A 16,515-nucleotide genomic window follows, 5' to 3' on the forward strand; every position below is an offset into this window, starting at 1 on the left:
GTCAACAGCCATTCTAAGCTGAATGTGCCTGCTCTGGTCAGATTGCAGCAGCAATGCAGCTTAAGGCTTTGCAAGTACCAGCATGGGAGACTGTCTGGGAATCCCAAGTTCTGTTGACATTTTTGAACCTGAAAATTGTGTTAGTTTCTCTATGAGATAGTAAAAGAAGGTTCAAATTGAACAGCTGCTGTCAACGGCCATTCTACTAAGCTTAATGTGCCTGCTCTCGTCAGATCGCAGCAGCAATGCAGCTTAAGGCTTGGCAAGTACCAGCATGGGAGACTGACTGGGAATCCCAAGTTCCGTTGACCTTTTTGAACCTGAAAATTGTGTTAGTTTCTCTATGAGATAGTAAAAGAAGGTTCAAATTGAACAGCTGCTGTCAACGGCCATTCTAAGCTGAATGTGCCTGCTCTCGTCAGATCGCAGCAGCAATGCAGCTTAAGGCTTGGCAAGTACCAGCATGGGAGACTGGCTGGGAATCCCAAGTTCCGTTGACCTTTTTGAACCTGAAAATTGTGTTAGTTTCTCTATGAGATAGTAAAAGAAGGTTCAAAATGAACAGCTGCTGTCAACAGCCATTCTAAGCTGAATGCGCGTGCTCTTGTCGGATCGCAGCAGCGATGCAGCTTAAGGCTTGGCAAGTACCAGCATGGGAGACTGGCTGCGAATCCCAAGTTCCGTTGACCTTTTTGAACCTGAAAATTGTGTTAGTTTCTCTATGAGATAGTAAAAGAAGGTTCAAATTGAACAACTGCTGTCAACGGCCATTCTAAGCTGAATGTGCGTGCTCTTGTCAGATCGCAGCAGCGATGCAGCTTAAGGCTTAGCAAGTACCAGCATGGGAGACTGGCTGGGAATCCCAAGTTCTGTTGACCTTTTTGAACCTGAAAATTGTGTTAGTTTCTCTATGAGATAGTAAAAGAAGGTTCAAATTGAACAGCTGCTGTCAACGGCCATTCTAAGCTGAATGTGCCTGCTCTCGTCAGATCGCAGCAGCAATGCAGCTTAAGGCTTGGCAAGTACCAGCATGGGAGACTGGCTGGGAATCCCAAGTTCTGTTGACCTTTTTGAACCTGAAAATTGTGTTAGTTTCTCTATGAGATAGTAAAAGAAAGTAGAAATTAGGCAGCTGCTGTCAACGGCCCTTCTAAGCTGAATGTGCCTGCTCTCGTCAGATCGCAGCAGCAATGCAGCTTAAGGCTTGGCAAGTACCAGCATGGGAGACTGGCTGGGAATCCCAAGTTCCGTTGACCTTTTTGAACCTGAAAATTGTTAGTTTCCCTGTCAAAGATGGTAAAAGAAAGTTCAAATTGAACAGCTGCTGTCAACGGCCATTCTAAGCTGAATGTGCCTGCTCTCGTCAGATCGCAGCAGCAATGCAGCTTAAGGCTTGGAAAGTACCAGCATGGGAGACTGGCTGGGAATCCCAAGTTCTGTTGACCTTTTTGAACCTGAAAATTGTGTTAGTTTCTCTATGAGATAGTAAAAGAAGGTTCAAATTGAACAGCTGCTGTCAACGGCCATTCTAAGCTGAATGTGCCTGCTCTTGTCAGATCGCAGCAGCAATGCAGCTTAAGGCTTGGCAAGTACCAGCATGGGAGACTGGCTGGGAATCCCAAGTTCTGTTGACCTTTTTGAACCTGAAAATTGTTAGTTTCCCTGTCAAAGATGGTAAAAGAAGGTTCAAATTGAACAGCTGCTGTCAACGGCCATTCTAAGCTGAATGTGCCTGCTCTCGTCAGATCGCAGCAGCAATGCAGCTTAAGGCTTGGCAAGTACCAGCATGGGAGACTGGCTTGGAATCCCAAGTTCCGTTGACCTTTTTGAACCTGAAAATTGTGTTAGTTTCTCTATGAGATAGTAAAAGAAGGTTCAAATTGAACAGCTGCTGTCAACGGCCATTCTAAGCTGAACATGCCTGCTCTCGTCAGATCGCAGCAGCAATGCAGCTTAATGTTTGGCAAGTACCAGCATGGGAGACTGGCTGGGAATCCCAAGTTCTGTTGACCTTTTTGAACCTGAAAATTGTGTTAGTTTCTCTATGAGATAGTAAAAGAAGGTTCAAATTGAACAGCTGCTGTCAACGGCCATTCTAAGCTGAATGTGCCTGCTCTCGTCAGATAACTGCAGCAATGCAGCTTAAGGCTTGGCAAGTACCAGCATGGGAGACTGGCTGGCAATCCCAAGTTCCGTTGCCCTTTTTGAACCTGAAAATTGTGTTAGTTTCTCTATGAGATAGTAAAAGAAGGTTCAAATTGAACAGCTGCTGTCAACGGCCATTCTAAGCTGAATGTGCGTGCTCTTGTCAGATCGCAGCAGCGATGCAGCTTAAGGCTTGGCAAGTACCAGCAAGGGAGACTGGCTGGGAATCCCAAGTTCTGTTGACCTTTTTGAACCTGAAAATTGTGTTAGTTTCTCTATGAGATAGTAAAAGAAGGTTCAAATTGAACAGCTGCTGTCAACGGACATTCTAAGCTGAATGTGCCTGCTCTCGTCAGATCGCAGCAGCAATGCAGCTTAAGGCTTGGCAAGTACCAGCATGGGAGACTGGCTGGGAATCCCAAGTTCTGTTGACATTTTTGAACCTGAAAATTGTGTTAGTTTCTCTATGAGATAGTAAAAGAAGGTTCAAATTGAACAGCTGCTGTCAACGGCCATTCTACTAAGCTTAATGTGCCTGCTCTCGTCAGATCGCAGCAGCAATGCAGCTTAAGGCTTGGCAAGTACCAGCATGGGAGACTGGCTGGGAATCCTAAGTTCTGTTGACATTTTTGAACCTGAAAATTGTGTTAGTTTCTCTATGAGATAGTAAAAGAAGGTTCAAATTGAACAGTTGCTGTCAACGGCCTATCTAAGCTGAATGTGCGTGCTCTTGTCAGATCGCAGCAGCGATGCAGCGATGCAGCTTAAGGCTTGGCAAGTACCAGCATGGGAGACTGGCTGCGAATCCCAACTTCCGTTGACCTTTTTGAACCTGAAAATTGTGTTAGTTTCTCTATGAGATAGTAAAAGAAGGTTCAAATTGAACAGCTGCTGTCAACGGCCATTCTAAGCTGAATGTGCGGGCTCTTGTCAGATCGCAGCAGCGATGCAGCTTAAGGCTTGGCAAGTACCAGCATGGGAGACTGGCTGGGAATCCCAAGTTCTGTTGACATTTTTGAACCTGAAAATTGTGTTAGTTTCTCTATGAGATAGTAAAAGAAGGTTCAAATTGAACAGTTGCTGTCAACGGCCATTCTAAGCTGAATGTGCCTCCTCTCGTCAGATCGCAGCAGCAATGCAGCTTAAGGCTTGGCAAGTACCAGCATGGGAGACTGGCTGGGAATCCCAAGTTCTGTTGACCTTTTTGAACCTGAAAATTGTGTTAGTTTCTCTATGAGATAGTAAAAGAAGGTTCAAATTGAACAACTGCTGTCAACGGCCATTCTAAGCTGAATGTGCGTGCTCTTGTCAGATCGCAGCAGCAATGCAGCTTAAGGCTTGGCAAGTACCAGCATGGGAGACTGGCTGCGAATCCCAAGTTCCGTTGACCTTTTTGAACCTGAAAATTGTGTTAGTTTCTCTATGAGATAGTAAAAGAAGGTTCAAATTGAACAGCTGCTGTCAACGGCCATTCTAAGCTGAATGTGCGTGCACTTGTCAGATCGCTGCAGCGATGCAGCTTAAGGCTTGGCAAGTACCAGCATGGGGGACTGGCTAGGAATCCCAAGTTCTGTTGACCTTTTTGAACCTGAAAATTGTGTTAGTTTCTCTATGAGATAGTAAAAGAAGGTTCAAATTGAACAGCTGCTGTCAACAGCCATTCTAAGCTTAATGTGCCTGCTCTCGTCAGATCGCAGCAGCAATGCAGCTTAAGGCTTGGCAAGTACCAGCATGGGAGACTGGCTGGGAATCCCAAGTTCTGTTGACCTTTTTGAACCTGAAAATTGTTAGTTTCTCTGTCAAAGATGGTAAAAGAAGGTTCAAATTGAACTGCTGCTGCCAACGGCCATTCTAAGCTGAATGTGCCTGCTCTCGTCAGATCGCAGCAGCAATGCAGCTTAAGGCTTGGCAAGTACCAGCATGGGAGACTGGCTGCGAATCCCAAGTTCCGTTGACCTTTTTGAACCTGAAAATTGTGTTAGTTTCTCTATGAGATAGTAAAAGAAGGTTCAAATTGAACAGCTGCTGTCAACGGCCATTCTAAGCTGAATGTGCCTGCTCTCGTCAGATCGCAGCAGCAATGCAGCTTAAGGCTTGGCAAGTACCAGCATGGGAGACTGGCTGGCAATCCCAAGTTCCGTTGACCTTTTTGAACCTGAAAATTGTGTTAGTTTCTCTATGAGATAGTAAAAGAAGGTTCAAATTGAACAGCTGCTGTCAACGGCCATTCTAAGCTGAATGTGCGTGCTCTTGTCAGATCGCAGCAGCGATGCAGCTTAAGGCTTGGCAAGTACCAGCATGGGAGACTGGCTGGGAATCCCAAGTTCTGTTGACCTTTTTGAACCTGAAAATTGTGTTAGTTTCTCTATGAGATAGTAAAAGAAGGTTCAAATTGAACAGCTGCTGTCAACGCCCATTCTAAGCTAAGGCTTGGCAAGTACCAGCATGGGAGACTGGCTGGGAATCCCAAGTTCCGTTGACCTTTTTGAACCTGAAAATGTGTTAGTTTCTCTATGAGATAGTAAAAGAAGGTTCAAATTGAACAGCTGCTGTCAACGGCCATTCTAAGCTGAATGTGCATGCTCTTGTCAGATCGCAGCAGCGTTGCAGCTTAAGGCTTGGCAAGTACCAGCATGGGAGACTGCCTGGGAATCCCAAGTTCTGTTGACCTTTTTGAACCTGAAAATTGTGTTAGTTTCTCTATGAGATAGTAAAAGAAAGTAGAAATTAGGCAGCTGCTGTCAACGGCCATTCTAAGCTGAATGTGCCTGCTCTCGTCAGATCGCAGCAGCAATGCAGCTTAAGGTTTGGCAAGTACCAGCATGGGAGACTGGCTGGGAATCCCAAGTTCCGTTGACCTTTTTGAACCTGAAAATTGTGTTAGTTTCTCTATGAGATAGTAAAAGAAGGTTCAAATTGAACAGCTGCTGTCAACGCCCATTCTAAGCTAAGGCTTGGCAAGTACCAGCATGGGAGACTGGCTGGGAATCCCAAGTTCTATTGACCTTTTTGAACCTGAAAATTGTGTTAGTTTCTCTATGAGATAGTAAAAGAAGGTTCAAATTGAACAGCTGCTGTCAACGGCCATTCTAAGCTGAATGTGCCTGCTCTCGTCAGATCGCAGCAGCAATGCAGCTTAAGGCTTGGCAAGTACCAGCATGGGAGTCTGGCTGGGAATCCCAAGTTCTGTTGACCTTTTTGAACCTGAAAATTGTGTTAGTTTCTCTATGAGATAGTAAAAGAAGGTTCAAATTGAACAGCTGCTGTCAGCGGCCCTTCTAAGCTGAATGTGTGTGCTCTTGCCAGATCGCAGCAGCAATGCAGCTTAAGGCTTGGCAAGTACCAGCATGGGAGACTGGCAGGGAATCCCAAGTTCCATTGACCTTTTTGAACCTGAAAATTGTGTTAGTTTCTCTATGAGATAGTAAAAGAAGGTTCAAATTGAACAGCTGCTGTCAACGGCCATTCTAAGCTGAATGTGCCTGCTCTCGTCAGATCGCAGCTTCAATGCAGCTTAAGGCTTGGCAAGTACCAGCATGGGAGACTAGCTGGGAATCCCAAGTTCTGTTGACCTTTTTGAACCTGAAAATTGTATTAGTTTCTCTATGAGATAGTAAAAGAAGGTTCAAATTGAACAGCTGCTGTCAACGGCCATTCTAAGCTGAATGTGCCTGCTCTCGTCAGATCGCAGCAGCAATGCAGCTTAAGGCTTGGCAAGTACCAGCATGGGAGACTGGCTGGGAATCCCAAGTTCCGTTCACCTTTTTGAACCTGAAAATTGTGTTAGTTTCTCTATGAGATAGTAAAAGAAGGTTCAAATTGAACAGCTGCTGTCAACGCCCATTCTAAGCTAAGGCTTGGCAAGTACCAGCATGGGAGACTGGCTGGGAATCCCAAGTTCCATTGACCTTTTTGAACCTGAAAATTGAGTTAGTTTCTCTATGAGATAGTAAAAGAAGGTTCAAATTGAACAGCTGCTGTCAACGGCCATTCTAAGCTGAATGTGCCTGCTCTCATCAGATCGCAGCAGCAATGCAGCTTAAGGCTTGGCAAGTACCAGCATGGGAGACTGGCTGGGAATCCCAAGTTCCGTTGACCTTTTTGAACCTGAAAATGTGTTAGTTTCTCTATGAGATAGTAAAAGAAGGTTCAAATTGAACAGTTGCTGTCAACGGCCATTCTAAGCTGAATGTGCATGCTCTTGTCAGATCGCAGCAGCGTTGCAGCTTAAGGCTTGGCAAGTACCAGCATTGGAGACTGCCTGGGAATCCCAAGTTCTGTTGACCTTTTTGAACCTGAAAATTGTGTTAGTTTCTCTATGAGATAGTAAAAGAAAGTAGAAATTAGGCAGCTGCTGTCAACGGCCATTCTAAGCTGAATGTGCCTGCTCTCGTCAGATCGCAGCAGCAATGCAGCTTAAGGCTTGGCAAGTACCAGCATGGGAGACTGGCTGGGAATCCCATGTTCTGTTGACCTTTTTGAACCTGAAAATTGTTAGTTTCTCTGTCAAAGATGGTAAAAGAAGGTTCAAATTGAACAGCTGCTGTCAACGGCCATTCTAAGCTGAATGTGCCTGCTCTCGTCAGATCGCAGCAGCAATGCAGCTTAAGGTTTGGCAAGTACCAGCATGGGAGACTGGCTGGGAATCCCAAGTTCCGTTGACCTTTTTGAACCTGAAAATTGTGTTAGTTTCTCTATGAGATAGTAAAAGAAGGTTCAAATTGAACAGCTGCTGTCAACGCCCATTCTAAGCTAAGGCTTGGCAAGTACCAGCATGGGAGACTGGCTGGGAATCCCAAGTTCCATTGACCTTTTTGAACCTGAAAATTGAGTTAGTTTCTCTATGAGATAGAAAAAGAAGGTTCAAATTGAACAGCTGCTGTCAACGGCCATTCTAAGCTGAATGTGCATGCTCTTGTCAGATCGCAGCAGCGTTGCAGCTTAAGGCTTGGCAAGTACCAGCATGGGAGACTGCCTGGGAATCCCAAGTTCTGTTGACCTTTTTGAACCTGAAAATTGTGTTAGTTTCTCTATGAGATAGTAAAAGAAAGTAGAAATTAGGCAGCTGCTGTCAACGGCCATTCTAAGCTGAATGTGCCTGCTCTCGTCAGATTGCAGCAGCAATGCAGCTTAATGCTTGGCAAGTACCAGCATGGGAGACTGGCTGGGAATCCCACATTCCGTTGACCTTTTTGAACCTGAAAATTGTTAGTTTCTCTGTCAAATATGGTAAAAGAAGGTTCAAATTGAACAGCTGCTGTCAACGGCCATTCTAAGCTGAATGTGCCTGCTCTCGACAGATCGCAGCAGCAATGCAGCTTAAGGATTGGCAAGTACCAGCATGGGAGACTGGCTGGGAATCCCAAGTTCCGTTGACCTTTTTGAACCTGAAAATTGTGTTAGTTTCTCTATGAGATAGTAAAAGAAGGTTCAAACTGAACAGCTGCTGTCAACGGCCATTCTAAGCTGAATGTGCCTGCTCTCGTCAGATCGCAGCAGCAATGCAGCTTAAGGCTTGGCAAGTACCAGCATGGGAGACTGGCTGGGAATCCCAAGTTCTGTTGACCTTTTTGAACCTGAAAATTGTGTTAGTTTCTCTATGGGATAGTAAAAGAAGGTTCAAATTGAACAACTGCTGTCAACGGCCATTCTAAGCTGAATGTGCCTGCTCTCGTCAGATCGCAGCAGCAATGCAGCTTAAGGCTTGGCAAGTACCAGCATGGGAGACTGGCTGGGAATCTCAAGTTCCGTTGACCTTTTTGAACCTGAAAATTGTGTTAGTTTCTCTATGAGATAGTAAAAGAAGGTTCAAATTGAACAGCTGCTGTCAACGCCCATTCTAAGCTGAATGTGCCTGCTCTTGTCAGATTGCAGGAGCAATGCAGCTTAAGGCTTGGCAAGTACCAGCATGGGAGACTGGCTGGGAATCCCAAGTTCCGTTGACCTTTTTGAACCTGAAAATTGTGTTAGTTTCTCTATGAGATAGTAAAAGAAGGTTCAAATTGAACTGCTGCTGTCAACGGCCATTCTAAGCTGAATGTGCGTGCACTTGTCAGATCGCAGCAGCGATGCAGCTTAAGGCTTGGCAAGTACCAGCATGGGAGACTGGCTGGGAATCCCAAGTTCTGTTGACCTTTTTGAACCTGAAAATTGTGTAAGTTTCTCTATGAGATAGTAAAAGAAGGTTCAAATTGAACAGCTGCTGTCAACGGCCATTCTAAGCTTAATGTGCATGCTCTTGTCAGATCGCAGCAGCGTTGCAGCTTAAGGCTTCGCAAGTAGCAGCATGGGAGACTGGCTGGGAATCCTAAGTTCTTTTGACCTTTTTGAACCTGAAAATTGTTAGTTTCTCTATGAGATAGTGAAAGAAAGTAGAAATTAGGCAGCTGCTGTCAACGGCCATTCTAAGCTGAATGTGCCTGCTCTCGTCAGATCGCAGCAGCAATGCAGCTTAAGGCTTGGCAAGTACCAGCATGGGAGACTGGCTGGGAATCCCAAGTTCCATTGACCTTTTTGAACCTGAAAATTGTTAGTTTCTCTGTCAAAGATCTTAAAAGAAGGTTCAAATTGAACAGCTGCTGTCAACAGCCATTCTAAGCTGAATGTTCCTGCTCTCGTCAGATCGCAGCAGCAATGCAGCTTAAGGCTTGGCAAGTACCAGCATGGGAGACTGGCTGGGAATCCCAAGTTCCGTTGACCTTTTTTTAACCTGAAAATTGTGTTAGTTTCTCTATGAGATAGTAAAAGAAGGTTCAAATTGAACAGCTGCTGTCAACGCCCATTCTAAGCTAAGGCTTGGCAAGTACCAGCATGGGAGACTGGCTGGGAATCCCAAGTTCCATTGACCTTTTTGAACCTGAAAATTGAGTTAGTTTCTCTATGAGATAGTAAAAGAAGGTTCAAATTGAACAACTGCTGTCAACGGCCATTCTAAGCTGAATGTGCATGCTCTTGTCAGATCGCAGCAGCGTTGCAGCTTAAGGCTTGGCAAGTACCAGCATGGGAGACTGGCTGGGAATCCCAAGTTCCATTGACCTTTTTGAACCTGAAAATGTGTTAGTTTCTTTATGAGATAGTAAAAGAAGGTTCAAATTGAACAGCTGCTGTCAACGGCCATTCTAAGCTGAATGTGCATGCTCTTGTCAGATCGCAGCAGCGTTGCAGCTTAAGGCTTGGCAAGTACCAGCATGGGAGACTGGCTGGGAATCCCAAGTTCTGTTGACCTTTTTGAACATGAAAATTGTGTTAGTTTCTCTATGAGATAGTAAAAGAAAGTAGAAATTAGGCAGCTGCTGTCAACGGCCATTCTAAGCTGAATGTGCCTGCTCTCGTCAGATTGCAGCAGCAATGCAGCTTAAGGCTTGGCAAGTACCAGCATGGGAGACTGGCTGGGAATCCCACGTTCCGTTGACCTTTTTGAACCTGAAAATTGTTAGTTTCTCTGTCAAAGATGGTAAAAGAAGGTTCAAATTGAACAGCTGCTGTCAACGGCCATTCTAAGCTGAATGTGCCTGCTCTCGTCAGATCGCAGCAGCAATGCAGCTTAAGGTTTGGCAAGTACCAGCATGGGAGACTGGCTGGGAATCCCAAGTTCTGTTGACCTTTTTGAACCTGAAAATTGTGTTAGTTTCTCTATGAGATAGTAAAAGAAGGTTCAAATTGAACAGCTGCTGTCAACGGCCATTCTAAGCTGAATGTGCCTGCTCTCGTCGGATCGCAGCAGCGATGCAGCTTAAGGCTTGGCAAGTACCAGCATGGGAGACTGGCTGGGAATCCCAAGTTCTGTTGACCTTTTTGAACCTGAAAATTGTGTTAGTTTCTCTATGAGATAGTAATAGAAGGTTCAAATTGAACAGCTGCTGTCAACGGCCATTCTAAGCTGAATGTGCCTGCTCTCGTCAGATCGCAGCAGCAATGCAGCTTAAGGCTTGGCAAGTACCAGCATGGGACACTGGCTGGGAATCCCACGTTCTGTTGACCTTTTTGAACCTGAAAATTGTGTTAGTTTCTCTATGAGATAGTAAAAGAAGGTTCAAATTGAACAGCTGCTGTCAACGGCCATTCTAAGCTGAATGTGCCTGCTCTCGTCAGATCGCAGCAGCAATGCAGCTTAAGGCTTGGAAAGTACCAGCATGGGAGACTGGCTGGGAATCCCAAGTTCCGTTGACCTTTTTGAACCTGAAAATTGTGTTAGTTTCTCTATGAGATAGTAAAAGAAGGTTCAAATTGAACAGCTGCTGTCAACGGCCATTCTAAGCTGAATGTGCCTGCTCTCGTCAGATCGCAGCAGCATAAGGCTTGGCAAGTACAAGCATGGGAGACTGGCAGGGAATCCCAAGTTCCGTTGACCTTTTTGAACCTGAAAATTGTGTTAGTTTCTCTATGAGATAGTAAAAGAAGGTTCAAATTGAACAGCTGCTGTCAACGGCCATTCTAAGCTCAATGTGCCTGCTCTCGTCAGATCGCAGCAGCAATGCAGCTTAAGGCTTGGCAAGTACCAGCATGGGAGACTGGCTGGCAATCCCAAATTCCGTTGACCTTTTTGAACCTGAAAATTGTGTTAGTTTCTCTATGAGATAGTAAAAGAAGGTTCAAATTGAACAGCTGCTGTCAACGGCCATTCTAAGCTGAATGTGCCTGCTCTCGTCAGATCGCAGCAGCAATGCAGCTTAAGGCTTGGCAAGTACTAGCATGGGAGACTGGCTGGCAATCCCAAATTCCGTTGACCTTTTTGAACCTGAAAATTGTGTTAGTTTCTCTATGAGATAGTAAAAGAAGGTTCAAATTGAACAGCTGCTGTCAACGGCCATTCTAAGCTGAATGTGCCTGCTCTCGTCAGATCGCAGCAGCAATGCAGCTTAAGGCTTGGCAAGTACCAGCATGGGAGACTGGCTGGGAATCCCACGTTCTGTTGACCTTTTTGAACCTGAAAATTGTGTTAGTTTCTCTATGAGATAGTAAAAGAAGGTTCAAATTGAACAGCTGCTGTCAACGGCCATTCTAAGCTGAATGTGCCTGCTCTCGTCAGATCGCAGCAGCAATGCAGCTTAAGGCTTGGAAAGTACCAGCATGGGAGACTGGCTGGGAATCCCAAGTTCCGTTGACCTTTTTGAACCTGAAAATTGTGTTAGTTTCTCTATGAGATAGTAAAAGAAGGTTCAAATTGAACAGCTGCTGTCAACGGCCATTCTAAGCTGAATGTGCCTGCTCTCGTCAGATCGCAGCAGCAATGCAGCTTAAGGCTTGGCAAGTACCAGCATGGGAGACTGGCTGGGAATCCCAAGTTCCGTTGACCTTTTTGAACCTGAAAATTGTTAGTTTCTCTGTCAAAGATGGTAAAAGAAGGTTCAAATTGAACAGCTGCTGTCAACGGCCATTCTAAGCTGAATGTGCCTGCTCTCGTCAGATCGCAGCAGCAATGCAGCTTAAGGCTTGGCAAGTACCAGCATGGGAGACTGGCTGGGAATCCCAAGTTCCGTTGACCTTTTTGAACCTGAAAATTGTTAGTTTCTCTGTCAAAGATGGTAAAAGAAGGTTCAAATTGAACAGCTGCTGTCAACGGCCATTCTAAGCTGAATGTGCCTGCTCTCGTCAGATCGCAGCAGCAATGCAGCTTAAGGCTTGGCAAGTACCAGCATGGGAGACTGGCTGGGAATCCCACGTTCTGTTGACCTTTTTGAACCTGAAAATTGTGTTAGTTTCTCTATGAGATAGTAAAAGAAGGTTCAAATTGAACAGCTGCTGTCAACGGCCATTCTAAGCTGAATGTGCCTGCTCTGGTCAGATCGCAGCAGCAATGCAGCTTAAGGCTTGGAAAGTACCAGCATGGGAGACTGGCTGGGAATCCCAAGTTCCGTTGACCTTTTTGAACCTGAAAATTGTGTTAGTTTCTCTATGAGATAGTAAAAGAAGGTTCAAATTGAACAGCTGCTGTCAACGGCCATTCTAAGCTGAATGTGCCTGCTCTCGTCAGATCGCAGCAGCAATGCAGCTTAAGGCTTGGCAAGTACCAGCATGGGAGACTGGCTGGGAATCCCAAGTTCCGTTGAACTTTTTGAACCTGAAAATTGTTAGTTTCTCTGTCAAAGATGGTAAAAGAAGGTTCAAATTGAACAGCTGCTGTCAACGGCCATTCTAAGCTGAATGTGCCTGCTCTCGTCAGATCGCAGCAGCAATGCAGCTTAAGGCTTGGCAAGTACCAGCATGGGAGACTGGCTGGGAATCCTAAGTTCTGTTGACCTTTTTGAACCTGAAAATTGTGTTAGTTTCTCTATGAGGTTGTAAAATAAGGTTCAAATTGAACAGTTGCTGTCAACGGCCATTCTAAGCTGAATGTGCCTGCTCTCGTCAGATCGCAGCAGCAATGCAGCTTAAGGCTTGGCAAGTACCAGCATGGGAGACTAGCTGGGAATCCCAAGTTCCGTTGACCTTTTTGAACCTGAAAATTGTGTTAGTTTCTCTATGAGATAGTAAAAGAAGGTTCAAATTGAACAGCTGCTGTCAACAGCCATTCTAAGCTGAATGTGCCTGCTCTGGTCAGATCGCAGCAGCAATGCAGCTTAAGGCTTTGCAAGTACCAGCATGGGAGACTGGCTGGGAATCCCAAGTTCTGTTGACATTTTTGAACCTGAAAATTGTGTTAGTTTCTCTATGAGATAGTAAAAGAAGGTTCAAATTGAACAGCTGCTGTCAACGGCCATTCTACTAAGCTTAATGTGCCTGCTCTCGTCAGATCGCAGCAGCAATGCAGCTTAAGGCTTGGCAAGTACCAGCATGGGAGACTGGCTGGGAATCCCAAGTTCCGTTGACCTTTTTGAACCTGAAAATTGTGTTAGTTTCTCTATGAGATAGTAAAAGAAGGTTCAAATTGAACAGCTGCTGTCAACGGCCATTCTAAGCTGAATGTGCCTGCTCTCGTCAGATCGCAGCAGCAATGCAGCTTAAGGCTTGGCAAGTACCAGCATGGGAGACTGGCTGGGAATCCCAAGTTCTGTTGACCTTTTTGAACCTGAAAATTGTGTTAGTTTCTCTATGAGATAGTAAAAGAAGGTTCAAATTGAACAGCTGCTGTCAACGGCCATTCTAAGCTGAATGTGCCTGCTCTCGTCAGATCGCAGCAGCAATGCAGCTTAAGGCTTGGCAAGTACCAGCATGGGAGACTGGCTGGGAATCCCAAGTTCTGTTGACCTTTTTGAACCTGAAAATTGTGTTAGTTTCTCTATGAGATAGTAAAAGAAGGTTCAAATTGAACAACTGCTGTCAACGGCCATTCTAAGCTGAATGTGCCTGCTCTCGTCAGATCGCAGCAGCAATGCAGCTTAAGGCTTGGCAAGTACCAGCATGGGAGTCTGCCTGGGAATCCCAAGTTCTGTTGACCTTTTTGAACCTGAAAATTGTGTTAGTTTCTCTATGAGATAGTAAAAGAAGGTTCAAATTGAACAGCTGCTGTCAACGGCCATTCTAAGCTGAATGTGCCTGCTCTCGTCAGATCACAGCAGCAATGCAGCTTAAGGCTTGGCAAGTACCAGCATGGGAGACTGGCTGGGAATCCCAAGTTCTGTTGACCTTTTTGAACCTGAAAATTGTGTTAGTTTCTCTATGAGATAGTAAAAGAAGGTTCAAACTGAACAGCTGCTGTCAACGGCCATTCTAAGCTGAATGTGCCTGCTCTCGTCAGATCGCAGCAGCAATGCAGCTTAAGGCTTGGCATGTACCAGCATGGGAGACTGGCTGGGAATCCTAAGTTCCGTTGACCTTTTTGAGCCTGAAAATTGTGTTAATTTCTCTATGAGATAGTAAAAGAAGGTTCAAATTGAACAGCTGCTGTCAACGGCCATTCTAAGCTGAATGTGCCTGCTCTCGTCAGATCGCAGCAGCAATGCAGCTTAAGGCTTGGAAAGTACCAGCATGGGAGACTGGCTGGGAATCCCAAGTTCTGTTGACCTTTTTGAACCTGAAAATTGTGTTAGTTTCTCTATGAGATAGTAAAAGAAGGTTCAAATTGAACAGCTGCTGTCAACGCCCATTCTAAGCTAAGGCTTGGCAAGTACCAGCATGGGAGACTGGCTGGGAATCCCAAGTTCCGTTGACCTTTTTGAACCTGAAAATTGTGTTAGTTTCTCTATGAGATAGTAAAAGAAGGTTCAAATTGAACAGCTGCTGTCAACGGCCATTCTAAGCTGAATGTGCATGCTCTTGTCAGATCGCAGCAGCGTTGCAGCTTAAGGCTTGGCAAGTACGAGCATGGGAGACTGGCTGGGAATCCCAAGTTCCGTTGACCTTTTTGAACCTGAAAATGTGTTAGTTTCTCTATGAGATAGTAAAAGAAGGTTCAAATTGAACAGCTGCTGTCAACGGCCATTCTAAGCTGAATGTGCATGCTCTTGTCAGATCGCAGCAGCGTTGCAGCTTAAGGCTTGGCAAGTACCAGCATGGGAGACTGGCTGGGAATCCCAAGTTCTGTTGACCTTTTTGAACCTGAAAATTGTGTTAGTTTCTCTATGAGATAGTAAAAGAAAGCAGAAATTAGGCAGTTGCTGTCAACGGCCATTCTAAGCTGAATGTGCCTGCTCTCGTCAGATCGCAGCAGCAATGCAGCTTAAGGCTTGGCAAGTACCAGCATGGGAGACTGGCTGGGAATCCCACGTTCCGTTGACCTTTTTGAACCTGAAAATTGTTAGTTTCTCTGTCAAAGATGGTAAAAGAAGGTTCAAATTGAACAGCTGCTGTCAACGGCCATATTAAGCTGAATGTGCCTGCTCTCGTCAGATCGCAGCAGCAATGCAGCTTAAGGCTTGGCAAGTACCAGCATGGGAGACTAGCTGGGAATCCCAAGTTCCGTTGACCTTTTTGAACCTGAAAATTGTGTTAGTTTCTCTATGAGATAGTAAAAGAAGGTTCAAATTGAACAGCTGCTGTCAACAGCCATTCTAAGCTGAATGTGCCTGCTCTGGTCAGATCGCAGCAGCAATGCAGCTTAAGGCTTGGAAAGTACCAGCATGGGATACTGGCTGGGAATCCCAAGTTCTGTTGACCTTTTTGAACCTGAAAATTGTGTTAGTTTCTCTATGAGATAGTAAAAGAAGGTTCAAACTGAACAGCTGCTGTCAACGGCCATTCTACTAAGCTTAATGTGCCTGCTCTCGTCAGATCGCAGCAGCAATGCAGCTTAAGGCTTGGCAAGTACCAGCATGGGAGACTGGCTGGGAATCCCAAGTTCCGTTGACCTTTTTGAACCTGAAAATTGTGTTAGTTTCTCTATGAGATAGTAAAAGAAGGTTCAAATTGAACAGCTGCTGTCAACGGCCATTCTAAGCTGAATGTGCCTGCTCTCGTCAGATTGCAGCAGCAATGCAGCTTAAGGCTTGGCAAGTACCAGCATGGGAGACTGGCTGGGAATCCCAAGTTCCGTTGACCTTTTTGAACCTGAAAATTGTGTTAGTTTCTCTATGAGATAGTAAAAGAAGGTTCAAATTGAACAGCTGCTGTCAACGGCCATTCTAAGCTGAATGTGCGTGCTCTTGTCAGATCGCAGCAGCGATGCAGCTTAAGTCTTGGCAAGTACCAGCATGGGAGACTGGCTGCAAATCCCAAGTTCCGTTGACCTTTTTGAACCTGAAAATTGTGTTAGTTTCTCTATGAGATAGTAAAAGAAGGTTCAAATTGAACAGCTGCTGTCAACGGCCATTCTAAGCTGAATGTGCATGCTCTTGTCAGATCGCAGCAGCGTTGCAGCTTAAGGCTTGGCAAGTGCCAGCATGGGAGACTGGCTGGGAATCCCAAGTTCCATTGACTTTTTGAACCTGAAAATTGTGTTAGTTTCTCTATGAGATAGTAAAAGAAGGTTCAAATTGAACAGCTGCTGTCAACGGCCATTCTAAGCTGAATGTGCATGCTCTTGTCAGATCGCAGCAGCGTTGCAGCTTAAGGCTTGGCAAGTACCAGCATGGGAGACTGGCTGGGAATCCCAAGTTCTGTTGACCTTTTTGAACCTGAAAATTGTGTTAGTTTCTCTATGAGATAGTAAAACAAAGTAGAAATTAGGCAGCTGCTGTCAACGGCCATTCTAAGCTGAATGTGCCTGCTCTCGTCAGATCGCAGCAGCAATGCAGCTTAAGGCTTGGCAAGTACCAGCATGTGAGACTGGCTGGGAATCCCAAGTTCCGTTGACTTTTTTGAACCTGAAAATTGTTAGTTTCTCTGTCAAAGATGGTAAAAGAAGGTTCAAATAGAACAGCTGCTCTCAATGGCCATTCTAAGCTGAATGTGCCTGCTCTCGTCAGATCGCAGCAGCAATGCAGCTTAAGGCTTGGCAAAAACCAGCATGGGAGACTGGCTGGGAATCCTAAGTTCCTTTGACCTTTTTGAGCC

General features: G+C 45.3%; 50 pseudogenes; all 50 read left to right on the plus strand.

Annotated features, from left to right (window-relative positions):
- The first annotated feature begins 189 nt into the window (after nt 1–189).
- On the plus strand, nt 190–311 carry LOC140097679 (5S ribosomal RNA; annotated as a pseudogene).
- Nucleotides 312–381: 70 nt separating this feature from the next.
- LOC140099154 (5S ribosomal RNA) lies at nt 382–500 on the plus strand (annotated as a pseudogene).
- Nucleotides 501–948: 448 nt separating this feature from the next.
- LOC140079974 (5S ribosomal RNA) lies at nt 949–1,067 on the plus strand (annotated as a pseudogene).
- Nucleotides 1,068–1,137: 70 nt separating this feature from the next.
- On the plus strand, nt 1,138–1,256 carry LOC140086553 (5S ribosomal RNA; annotated as a pseudogene).
- A 70-nt stretch (nt 1,257–1,326) lies between these two features.
- On the plus strand, nt 1,327–1,445 carry LOC140078496 (5S ribosomal RNA; annotated as a pseudogene).
- Nucleotides 1,446–1,515: 70 nt separating this feature from the next.
- LOC140091068 (5S ribosomal RNA) lies at nt 1,516–1,634 on the plus strand (annotated as a pseudogene).
- A 70-nt stretch (nt 1,635–1,704) lies between these two features.
- Nucleotides 1,705–1,823, plus strand: LOC140085390 (5S ribosomal RNA; annotated as a pseudogene).
- A 637-nt stretch (nt 1,824–2,460) lies between these two features.
- LOC140101859 (5S ribosomal RNA) lies at nt 2,461–2,579 on the plus strand (annotated as a pseudogene).
- A 648-nt stretch (nt 2,580–3,227) lies between these two features.
- LOC140097276 (5S ribosomal RNA) lies at nt 3,228–3,346 on the plus strand (annotated as a pseudogene).
- A 448-nt stretch (nt 3,347–3,794) lies between these two features.
- Nucleotides 3,795–3,913, plus strand: LOC140086162 (5S ribosomal RNA; annotated as a pseudogene).
- A 70-nt stretch (nt 3,914–3,983) lies between these two features.
- Nucleotides 3,984–4,102, plus strand: LOC140095210 (5S ribosomal RNA; annotated as a pseudogene).
- A 70-nt stretch (nt 4,103–4,172) lies between these two features.
- Nucleotides 4,173–4,291, plus strand: LOC140094375 (5S ribosomal RNA; annotated as a pseudogene).
- Nucleotides 4,292–4,361: 70 nt separating this feature from the next.
- Nucleotides 4,362–4,480, plus strand: LOC140097232 (5S ribosomal RNA; annotated as a pseudogene).
- Nucleotides 4,481–4,885: 405 nt separating this feature from the next.
- Nucleotides 4,886–5,004, plus strand: LOC140086329 (5S ribosomal RNA; annotated as a pseudogene).
- Nucleotides 5,005–5,221: 217 nt separating this feature from the next.
- Nucleotides 5,222–5,340, plus strand: LOC140085960 (5S ribosomal RNA; annotated as a pseudogene).
- Nucleotides 5,341–5,599: 259 nt separating this feature from the next.
- LOC140094134 (5S ribosomal RNA) lies at nt 5,600–5,718 on the plus strand (annotated as a pseudogene).
- A 70-nt stretch (nt 5,719–5,788) lies between these two features.
- On the plus strand, nt 5,789–5,907 carry LOC140089949 (5S ribosomal RNA; annotated as a pseudogene).
- Nucleotides 5,908–6,124: 217 nt separating this feature from the next.
- Nucleotides 6,125–6,243, plus strand: LOC140100673 (5S ribosomal RNA; annotated as a pseudogene).
- A 258-nt stretch (nt 6,244–6,501) lies between these two features.
- On the plus strand, nt 6,502–6,620 carry LOC140087798 (5S ribosomal RNA; annotated as a pseudogene).
- A 70-nt stretch (nt 6,621–6,690) lies between these two features.
- Nucleotides 6,691–6,809, plus strand: LOC140086331 (5S ribosomal RNA; annotated as a pseudogene).
- A 784-nt stretch (nt 6,810–7,593) lies between these two features.
- On the plus strand, nt 7,594–7,712 carry LOC140079975 (5S ribosomal RNA; annotated as a pseudogene).
- Nucleotides 7,713–7,782: 70 nt separating this feature from the next.
- LOC140083036 (5S ribosomal RNA) lies at nt 7,783–7,901 on the plus strand (annotated as a pseudogene).
- A 635-nt stretch (nt 7,902–8,536) lies between these two features.
- On the plus strand, nt 8,537–8,655 carry LOC140087943 (5S ribosomal RNA; annotated as a pseudogene).
- A 70-nt stretch (nt 8,656–8,725) lies between these two features.
- LOC140090521 (5S ribosomal RNA) lies at nt 8,726–8,844 on the plus strand (annotated as a pseudogene).
- A 595-nt stretch (nt 8,845–9,439) lies between these two features.
- LOC140096316 (5S ribosomal RNA) lies at nt 9,440–9,558 on the plus strand (annotated as a pseudogene).
- A 70-nt stretch (nt 9,559–9,628) lies between these two features.
- LOC140088384 (5S ribosomal RNA) lies at nt 9,629–9,747 on the plus strand (annotated as a pseudogene).
- Nucleotides 9,748–9,817: 70 nt separating this feature from the next.
- On the plus strand, nt 9,818–9,936 carry LOC140083645 (5S ribosomal RNA; annotated as a pseudogene).
- A 70-nt stretch (nt 9,937–10,006) lies between these two features.
- LOC140096136 (5S ribosomal RNA) lies at nt 10,007–10,125 on the plus strand (annotated as a pseudogene).
- A 70-nt stretch (nt 10,126–10,195) lies between these two features.
- LOC140084528 (5S ribosomal RNA) lies at nt 10,196–10,314 on the plus strand (annotated as a pseudogene).
- A 629-nt stretch (nt 10,315–10,943) lies between these two features.
- Nucleotides 10,944–11,062, plus strand: LOC140090873 (5S ribosomal RNA; annotated as a pseudogene).
- Nucleotides 11,063–11,132: 70 nt separating this feature from the next.
- On the plus strand, nt 11,133–11,251 carry LOC140084540 (5S ribosomal RNA; annotated as a pseudogene).
- A 70-nt stretch (nt 11,252–11,321) lies between these two features.
- LOC140099155 (5S ribosomal RNA) lies at nt 11,322–11,440 on the plus strand (annotated as a pseudogene).
- Nucleotides 11,441–11,510: 70 nt separating this feature from the next.
- Nucleotides 11,511–11,629, plus strand: LOC140099157 (5S ribosomal RNA; annotated as a pseudogene).
- Nucleotides 11,630–11,699: 70 nt separating this feature from the next.
- Nucleotides 11,700–11,818, plus strand: LOC140090874 (5S ribosomal RNA; annotated as a pseudogene).
- Nucleotides 11,819–11,888: 70 nt separating this feature from the next.
- On the plus strand, nt 11,889–12,007 carry LOC140089987 (5S ribosomal RNA; annotated as a pseudogene).
- Nucleotides 12,008–12,077: 70 nt separating this feature from the next.
- Nucleotides 12,078–12,196, plus strand: LOC140087024 (5S ribosomal RNA; annotated as a pseudogene).
- Nucleotides 12,197–12,266: 70 nt separating this feature from the next.
- Nucleotides 12,267–12,385, plus strand: LOC140086814 (5S ribosomal RNA; annotated as a pseudogene).
- A 70-nt stretch (nt 12,386–12,455) lies between these two features.
- Nucleotides 12,456–12,574, plus strand: LOC140085562 (5S ribosomal RNA; annotated as a pseudogene).
- A 259-nt stretch (nt 12,575–12,833) lies between these two features.
- Nucleotides 12,834–12,955, plus strand: LOC140098065 (5S ribosomal RNA; annotated as a pseudogene).
- A 70-nt stretch (nt 12,956–13,025) lies between these two features.
- Nucleotides 13,026–13,144, plus strand: LOC140079976 (5S ribosomal RNA; annotated as a pseudogene).
- Nucleotides 13,145–13,214: 70 nt separating this feature from the next.
- On the plus strand, nt 13,215–13,333 carry LOC140079977 (5S ribosomal RNA; annotated as a pseudogene).
- A 70-nt stretch (nt 13,334–13,403) lies between these two features.
- LOC140078523 (5S ribosomal RNA) lies at nt 13,404–13,522 on the plus strand (annotated as a pseudogene).
- A 70-nt stretch (nt 13,523–13,592) lies between these two features.
- On the plus strand, nt 13,593–13,711 carry LOC140090494 (5S ribosomal RNA; annotated as a pseudogene).
- A 70-nt stretch (nt 13,712–13,781) lies between these two features.
- Nucleotides 13,782–13,900, plus strand: LOC140091936 (5S ribosomal RNA; annotated as a pseudogene).
- Nucleotides 13,901–13,970: 70 nt separating this feature from the next.
- Nucleotides 13,971–14,089, plus strand: LOC140078497 (5S ribosomal RNA; annotated as a pseudogene).
- A 594-nt stretch (nt 14,090–14,683) lies between these two features.
- LOC140088713 (5S ribosomal RNA) lies at nt 14,684–14,802 on the plus strand (annotated as a pseudogene).
- Nucleotides 14,803–14,872: 70 nt separating this feature from the next.
- Nucleotides 14,873–14,991, plus strand: LOC140086843 (5S ribosomal RNA; annotated as a pseudogene).
- Nucleotides 14,992–15,061: 70 nt separating this feature from the next.
- Nucleotides 15,062–15,180, plus strand: LOC140096470 (5S ribosomal RNA; annotated as a pseudogene).
- Nucleotides 15,181–15,442: 262 nt separating this feature from the next.
- LOC140086869 (5S ribosomal RNA) lies at nt 15,443–15,561 on the plus strand (annotated as a pseudogene).
- A 636-nt stretch (nt 15,562–16,197) lies between these two features.
- Nucleotides 16,198–16,316, plus strand: LOC140094633 (5S ribosomal RNA; annotated as a pseudogene).
- Nucleotides 16,317–16,515: the final 199 nt, after the last annotated feature.

The sequence above is a fragment of the Engystomops pustulosus genome, chromosome 9 (assembly GCF_040894005.1).
Source record: "Engystomops pustulosus chromosome 9, aEngPut4.maternal, whole genome shotgun sequence".
Lineage (NCBI taxonomy): Eukaryota > Metazoa > Chordata > Amphibia > Anura > Leptodactylidae > Engystomops > Engystomops pustulosus.